This window comes from Fukomys damarensis, unplaced genomic scaffold (assembly GCF_012274545.1).
Source record: "Fukomys damarensis isolate Sample0158 unplaced genomic scaffold, DMR_v1.0_HiC HiC_scaffold_17, whole genome shotgun sequence".
NCBI lineage: Eukaryota > Metazoa > Chordata > Mammalia > Rodentia > Bathyergidae > Fukomys > Fukomys damarensis.
In genome coordinates this window covers 46,414,837-46,422,498 of record NW_022900929.1, presented here as the reverse complement: position 1 = coordinate 46,422,498, position 7,662 = coordinate 46,414,837, and the positions used below count along the sequence as shown (strand labels likewise).

The following is a 7,662-nucleotide window of genomic DNA, read 5'->3' as shown; positions in this document are numbered from 1 at the left end:
CTATCTATCTATCTATCTATCTATCTATCTATCTATCTATCTATCTATATTAATTCAGTACAAGATGAAAAGGAGGTTTTCCAAAGCTTGGACTGAGGGGTTGGGGTCAGAAGGGCAGCATGGACTGTGGGAGGGACCTGGGAGGTCAGGGAGGGGCCCAGGAGGGCAGGGAGGGTGGGCATTCATTTTGGGAGCCAGCAGTGAGCTGCACTTTTAGCTTATTTGGACTGTGGGAAGCAGTGGCCCTCAATGGCTGGTGGCCTGGCGGCTGGTTCAAGGCCAGGGCGAGTGGGAGGGCTCCCTCCTCCTCTCATCATTCAGTCCAGAGACAGCATGGTAAAAGAGACAGAGGTAGATTAAAATGTCATGATTAAAAGCAGATTAGTTATGGACGCTTCTCAGATTAAAAAAACCAAACACTCAAGCATTCATTCCAAAAGGTAGCGCTGTGTACCTCTGCTGACCCCATGTGTGACCTGGGCTGTTCCTGTCCCTGTCCTGTAGCTACTGAAGCCTGGCAGAGTCCGGCACTACAGGACCCAGCGTTGTGCCAGAATGGCCGTGTCCAAGGAGGTTATGAGCTTTCCGCTGTCGCCCTGGGGGCACCCAGCTTGGGGGGGGTATGGGGCTCTTCTCCTCAGCCAGCAGCAGCTGCTGCTGCATGCAGTTCTCAGACTCATACCGAGAGCCCTCCTCTGTCACCTTCGCCTCCTGGGAGCTGTCTGCGTCAATGTCCGGAGCCACTTGCAAAGGGCCGCTCAGAGAAGACAGGGACACCATGGTGCAGTGATGGCACTGAGGGCTTCCAGGACGTCAGTGGCAGCCAGGTGCTGCTGGGGGTCGAGGACCAGCAGTTTCTGGTTGAGACACAGCGTGTGCTCAGAGACCCTCTCATCCTCAGGAAAAGCGCCTATGGGACGCTGTCGTAGAATGGGAGCTGTCCGTAGAGCATGGTGGCGAGCACTACACCCAGGGCCCACATGTCACTGGGCTTGCCTCATTATGGCCCGCCCTGAGCACATCCAGACCGATGTGGGTCCCCCTGGCTTGCGAGATGCTTCTGGAGGCAGAAGCTGGTGTTGTTCTCATCTGCATCTCTTGAATGACCAGTGATGTGGGACATTTTTTCATATGATTATTTGCTGCTTTTACTTCTTTGTCTTCTTCCCGTCTTTTCATTCTACCTTCCTTTCTCCTTTCAGAATTTATTTTCATTGGCAAAAATCTTAGTTCAAGATGGGCCAACATCACCATAACTGGAAATTTCCTTGGTGGAGACTTTTGTACAAGAGTCATATCTAAGGCAGTCACATGACTGCCGGGGCTGGCTGCCTCCCCTCATTTCCCTCTCGTCTCTTTCCTGTCATAAGCCATTAGACAGCCTTGGAGATTTCAGAAATCTTGTTTCATTCTATATCTTCTGCCCTGATGCAAAATGAAGATGACTTTTATCTTGGGCTTTAGCCTTTTGTTTTTCTGTAAGTGGATTCATTTGTTTGCCTTTCTCTTGTTCTGTACCCTGTTCCCTTTTCTCTACCCTGTTTCCCTTTCTCTGATTTTGAGGACTTGGCCTCTTTCTCTTATGCATTTGGTTTTTCAGTCATTCTCTGCTTTAAACTTTAGTGTTTTATCCTTTTCTCTCTCCTTGAGTTCTTCTATGCTGTCCTCAGCCCCTGTGGGATGCAGAATTCACAATTTTCTTTTTTTCTCTTCACAGATAAGGGCATACTGTGTGACAAATTGACCCAGAGTCCCCTGGACCAGGTGGTGGCAAGTGGCAATGAGACAACATTGTTCTGCACTTACAGTACTGCAACCGCAAATTCAGATTTATTCTGGTACCGAAAAGTGCCAGATCAGCCCTTGCAGTTCATCCTTTACAGGGGTAACAGCAGATCTCTGGATGCGAATTTTGTTCAAGGTCGATTTTCCGTGAAGCATAGGCAGAAACATAAAACCTTCCACTTGGTCATCTCCCCCGTGAGGATTGAAGACAGTGGCACTTACTACTGTGCTTTAGCTCCCCACGGTGATGCAGGTGCTCAGAGAGTCTGCACACAAACCCCTGGGCATAGCTTGGCATAGCCATCTCCCCAGGGAACTTCCATCCTGGACCTGGTTTCCTTCTCTCAGTCATATGGGGGTGCTAGCCTGGCCCTTAGAAGCCATGGCTGACTGATCAAAGGCCCACGCATATCCAGGGAACACCGGCTTCCAAAGAGCCGAGGATCTCCCACTTCTGAATCAGCAGGCTCTTGCTGTTGGCAAGGGAGGGATGCAGGGCTGAGAAAGCATTGTCTTTATGTCCCCACATCTGTGCTGTGTTAGCCATGAGGGCATCAGAATGGGGTGGGTGAAGGGCTGCTCATACAAGTGGCCATCGGCAGGGTCTTTATTAAGCCACCATCAATTATTCATTATTGTGAATTGGCCTGTTCTGTTTTCCTTTTTCAAACAAAATTGGACACCAATTTAGAATTTAAAAAAAAATTAAGACATTAAAAGAATATTTTCTAATTTACCTTCTGTCTGCATCTTATTATGTTTAGCTACTTTATTTCTCCTGGATGTTCTCTGATGCCTCTGCTTTACTTACTTTATCTGGAGAACATTTTCCTTTCACGGAAGAATATCAAGGCACTCCTACATAATCATCTGTGAATGTCAGAATCCCAGTTCTCTGGGCTCCATATTTGGAGCATAGTGGGGTCTCCAGAGGGAGTCATTTCCTCAGGGGGAAACCAACTGAGTGATGCTGAAACAGATGCACCTTGATTCCTTGGACTCAGCCTCTCCTTCCATTTCTATGGACTTCTCTGCCCTAGCAGAATATTAGTTATTAGACACAATCTTAGAAACAGAAGAGGCATCGACATTGTTCTACAGGAAATAGACAAAAGCTCAGGGAAGTGAAGGATAGACTCAGAGTCTTATGGCTGGTTAGGATTGGAGCCAGGGGTTTGCTGCTACACTTCCACAGCTCTCCTGGCTGCTGCACCCTAGGGGTTTTTATCCATAGGCATTTTGGGTGGCAGTCTATCTGCATACCAAAAATCATGTTGCAGCTAGGTCTGGTGATGTACATCTCTAACCCCAGCGTTCTAGCAGCCTGAGGTAGGAAGATTCCATGTTTGAGCCCAGCCTGGGGAACTTAGTGACTTAGTGAGAATTTGTCTCAAAATTTAAAAAAGGGCTGAGGATATACCTTGGTGCAAAGGTCCCATGTTCAATCCCCAGTAGCCCTCTGCCCCTGAAACTGTGGTTGGAGAGCTACCATATGGAACAATGGAAAGACCATGGTGTGAGAGAGCCAAGGACTTGGGAAAATCACCCAAACACCTGGAACTTCTGTTCTGCCACCTACTGAGTGTGTTACACAGCCATACATGGTCTCATGTGTAATGGCCCTAGATCTGAAGGAAGCCAAACTCCCCCTGCCTCTTGTCTTAAATCTTTTCTGAGGCTCCTTTTTGTGGAAGAAATTAGTGGCCCTCTGATGTGCTAGGATGTTTGAATGCTGGCATGAAGGCCAGAAGCGATCTCATTTGCTGCTAACTATAGGACAGCCCTGAAGTTCAGTCCAGTTGATTGGAGATGTTGCGTGCTCTTAGAGCAGAAATGTTGGCCCAATTCTCTTGAGGCCTTTGTTCTGTTTTGGGCAATATTGCTTCAATGAATAACTTTAGATAAGGTGTATACTTTTTGATGGGGGGCAACTTTTTCCATCTGAAAATGAAAATCTTTCCAAACAGCATTTTGGAAACAGGCATTCTTTACACATGCAAGGTGAAGTTGTGTTGAATTGTTTTCCCTGGGCTGAACTGGCTTATCCATGTAGATTATCCTAAACCCAGCATTTACAGGTACTGCCTTCTTTCACTGGCCTGTGAAAACACCATGAAGGAGTTTGCAGTCAGTGGTTGCAGCAGAGTTTGTGATAGTTGCTTTCTCACTTGTAATGTCATAACCCCCTGTTTGTCACCTCATGGGAGCTAAGGAAACCACATTGTGGAGTTGCTAGCTCTGCTGCCCAAGCAGGGGCACCTGGGGAGAGCTGTGGCCTTGCTGAGGTGGGAGTCACAGGCTCCAAGGTGCACTGAGCTGCTGTTTATTGCTATAACAGCAGCAACCACAGGAAACCAGAGCTGTGTCCCGTAGGTGGGAGCCTCAGGCTTGGACCCCGGGAAGCCGCAGTGTGACCTATAAGCTCAGTTTGGCTTTCAGCTGACTAATATGAGTTCACAGAGTTGACTTTCCCCCCACGGTGGTCTGCAATGAGTAAAGCCAGAGGCAAGGTGCACACTGCAGTTTATTAAGTGCAACAGAGACAAAGGCTAAGAAGGAAGGTAAAAACCCATCAACATCAAAGAACCAGGCAAAAGATTCAGTGTCCAGTGATCTCTAATTCCCTGTGTACAGGTTGGCAGGCAAAAGACAATAAAGATACTGTTTTGTGGGGAAAGATGGAACCCTCATTTCTTTCCCTTCCTCTAAAAGTGCTTGCACAGTGAGTTTCTTTAAAGCAGGACCCATGTCCTACTCATCTTTGTGTCCTCAGTTTGGTGTCTGGGACTCAAGAGTCAGTTCATGCATGTTAAATCTATTAACTTTCCTCTGTATTTCACTCTGGTCTTTGCTAACAGAATGGACAGTGCTTTGATGAGATTTGTGAAACCCCATTGCCTGCTTGGAGAGTATTAGGGCAGTGATAAGTAATTTTGTGAAGTACCAGGAAAAACAGAAAGCACTGAAATTGTCCCACTCTTCCACATTGCCATTTAACATCTCTAGTGTGGCTGCTGCGTGGATATATTGGGTGTAGGTGAAAGGACATCTGCTCTCCTGATCTCCTCCTCTCAGGGCCAACTTTCCTCATAGAGGTTGGAGTGAGGGACCTGTAAATTCCCACTTTCTACTTTGGGAGAGAAAGAAAGTGAAAAAGAATGAAGCAATATTTTTCAACGTGTATCAGGTGTAAGAGTAAAATAAAATGGGCCTTATATTTTTATGTGTATTCATCCCTTTATAAAGTAGTTAGGACCTTAACCGCACCCCCCCCATTGCCCAGGATGTTTGTTTTTCTACAAGACTGGAGGATGAGCTGGGTTTGCTGCCTTCAGAGGGAAACTGATTTGATTAGCAGCCATTTACATAAAGTGGTGACATGTCGAGTTGAATCGCCAAGAAGTCAGAAGCCTAGGAGACAACACCTTTTAAGCTTTTGGTTTCTGTCAGCGAGCGTAGCTTCCTCATGTCAGTCAGCCTGCAAGTGGAGGAAAGTCGTTACAGAATCACAGACCTAAAGACTAGAAGGAGTTGTAGGGCTGATGTTGCTTGGGGTGGTTAGTATCTACTCTGCTGCACCTTTGTGACTTCCCAAATCAATTGGCACCTGTCCCTTGCGCATATGGAAATAGGTAAGCTATCAGTAGAGTCTGCCAATGTCTGCCAGCATCATGAAATCCATTTGCTCTCCTGTGGTCATTCTTAAACTCAGTTTAGAGAAGAGGAACAATCTGGCCAAGGTAGCATAGTGAGCTGATGACAGTTACAGGGATCTCTGACTCCTTGCACAGCACTATTTGTACAACCATACAGCCTGTGTTCTTGGGACTATTAGTAAAAAGGCAGGTGGAGCTGGACACCCATTTGGGACTGACTGGGTCGACCAGTCTATACTCCTAAAATAGGAGCTGGACTTACTGGGTATTTGGGGGGCATTTGAAAGGGTAAAGGGGAGGAGCTTCATAGGCCCTGGTTTGAATTCCATGTTCAAGAATATCTGAGAATGGAATTCAAGTAAGAGGAAAATCATTAACATCTCTGTCCCATCTTTGTTTGTGTCTGGAGTAGCTAATGGGGCAGTTCACTACCAGTGTTCATCCTTGGGCCTGGCTGGTCCATACATCAGGACTTTGTGATTAAGGAATGGGATCTGGCATTCCCATCATCTGAGCGAAGATGGGTTCTGCATCCCCTAACTATTCTTCCAGCAAAGCTTTATTTAAGATTTTGCAAATAACCCATGGTCTTTTGGCCAAATAAACAAAGGAGCCATTAAAGAAAACTAATTCTCCTTATTTGGTTTTGGTTTTCTCCTTGGGCTGGAGGTGGTGGTTATTGCCTGGTATACCGCAAAGAGTGTGCCTTATAGCACATGATGAGTTTTGTGTCTGGCTTAAAACTAAAAGGTTAATAGGTTATGAGATGTTATGTCTGAGATAGCCCACCTTATTCTAAATGTGTCTCTGTGTGTTTTTCTTTTCCAAATGCTTTTGGTTTCTTACCAGTTCTAAACCTCTTTTCCCCATGTACAACATAATTTGGGTGGATGTAAGTCTAAGTAGCAGCTATTTCTTACCTTAAAAGAAAAATAACTTGGCAGTCAGGACAAAATTGATGGCAACACTCTTGACAAACAGCATTCGCAGCCCGAGCACTGTGAGAGACATCATGTTCATCTTCGAGGAGTAAACTATGGTTGAACAAGAGTGAAGACAGTAACTTCAGGGAGAGATCAGATTCCTTTCTAGAAATTAGGCTTACAGCACTGATACCAGTCTGCCCCAGGTGACCATGCTTCTCCTGGCACACCCAGCTTGGTGCCAAGTAGCATTCAGAGACTTCAGGGTGCTGCTTGTGCCTGGTGAATGAGCTTTGGAAACACATGCTTGCAGCCAGGCCAGCTCTCCCAGGACAGTCAGGGACCAAAGAGGACCAACCGGACTCAGTGTCCAGTTGATTGACAGGTTTTTGTTCTCTTTTGAAATCTGTTTTTTTTGTCTCAGTTTTTAACTACTATGCTTTGCCCCTCAATTTTAAACTTCACCCTTCGATTTGAACTAACCTTTTGGTTCATGGCAGCTCTTTTCAGTTTGTGTTACTTTTGTAGGTTCCGTTTGTCTTAGAACATCTGAAACAAACAGCAGTGGTCAAGGCTATTTTGACAACCAGGAGACTCAGGATTTTAGGGTTTTAAAACTAGAGGAGACGTTAGGTAAGGAAAATGGGGACCAGAGGATATAACTTAGGGCCACATAGCTGTTTATACAGTTAACATGCTTTGTGGTCTAGACTTTTTGGTTACCATGAACCCAGTATCCAGACATGCTGTAATATGTATATAGAACAAGGATTCTCAGCCCCATCATTGGCTAAGCTGCTTTTTCTTTTGGCATGAATTTTCAATGCCAGATTCTAGTAGTAGGGTGGTCATTTGTATGAAGGAAACAATGGCTGGTGAGGAGGAGAGATGGGGATTAAATGAAATGGGCTATATACTAGATTCCATCTAGGAGTGCAGACCATTTCCTTCCCAGTCACTGATGAAAACTATAAGTCTTTTTTTCCAACATGATGCTACCCAGAGCTCACATTTCTACCTTCTATTTCCCTCAAATTTCCTTCCTCATAGTCTCCATTCTCCTGAAGTCAGATAATACCTACCAGATGAATTTGTCTTCACTTCGAAGTCAGTGGAGCTCACGGTTTCATTATTGATTTGAACTGAACATGTTACAGAATTTGGATCTTCGTACTGACCAAGCTTGACAGCACTGTACTTCCCACTTGGAGAGATCACGACAGCAGGGTCAAATTCTACTACCTTCTTAGATGACCTGAGATTTATATTTACAGTCTTGGGATAGAAATCCTTCACCA

At 45.6% G+C, this 7,662-nt stretch overlaps 1 gene segment (V, D, J or C); it reads right to left on the bottom strand.

Annotated features, from left to right (window-relative positions):
- LOC104871741 overlaps nt 1–7,662 on the bottom strand; it is a 445,981-nt gene that overhangs the window by 82,411 nt on the left and 355,908 nt on the right.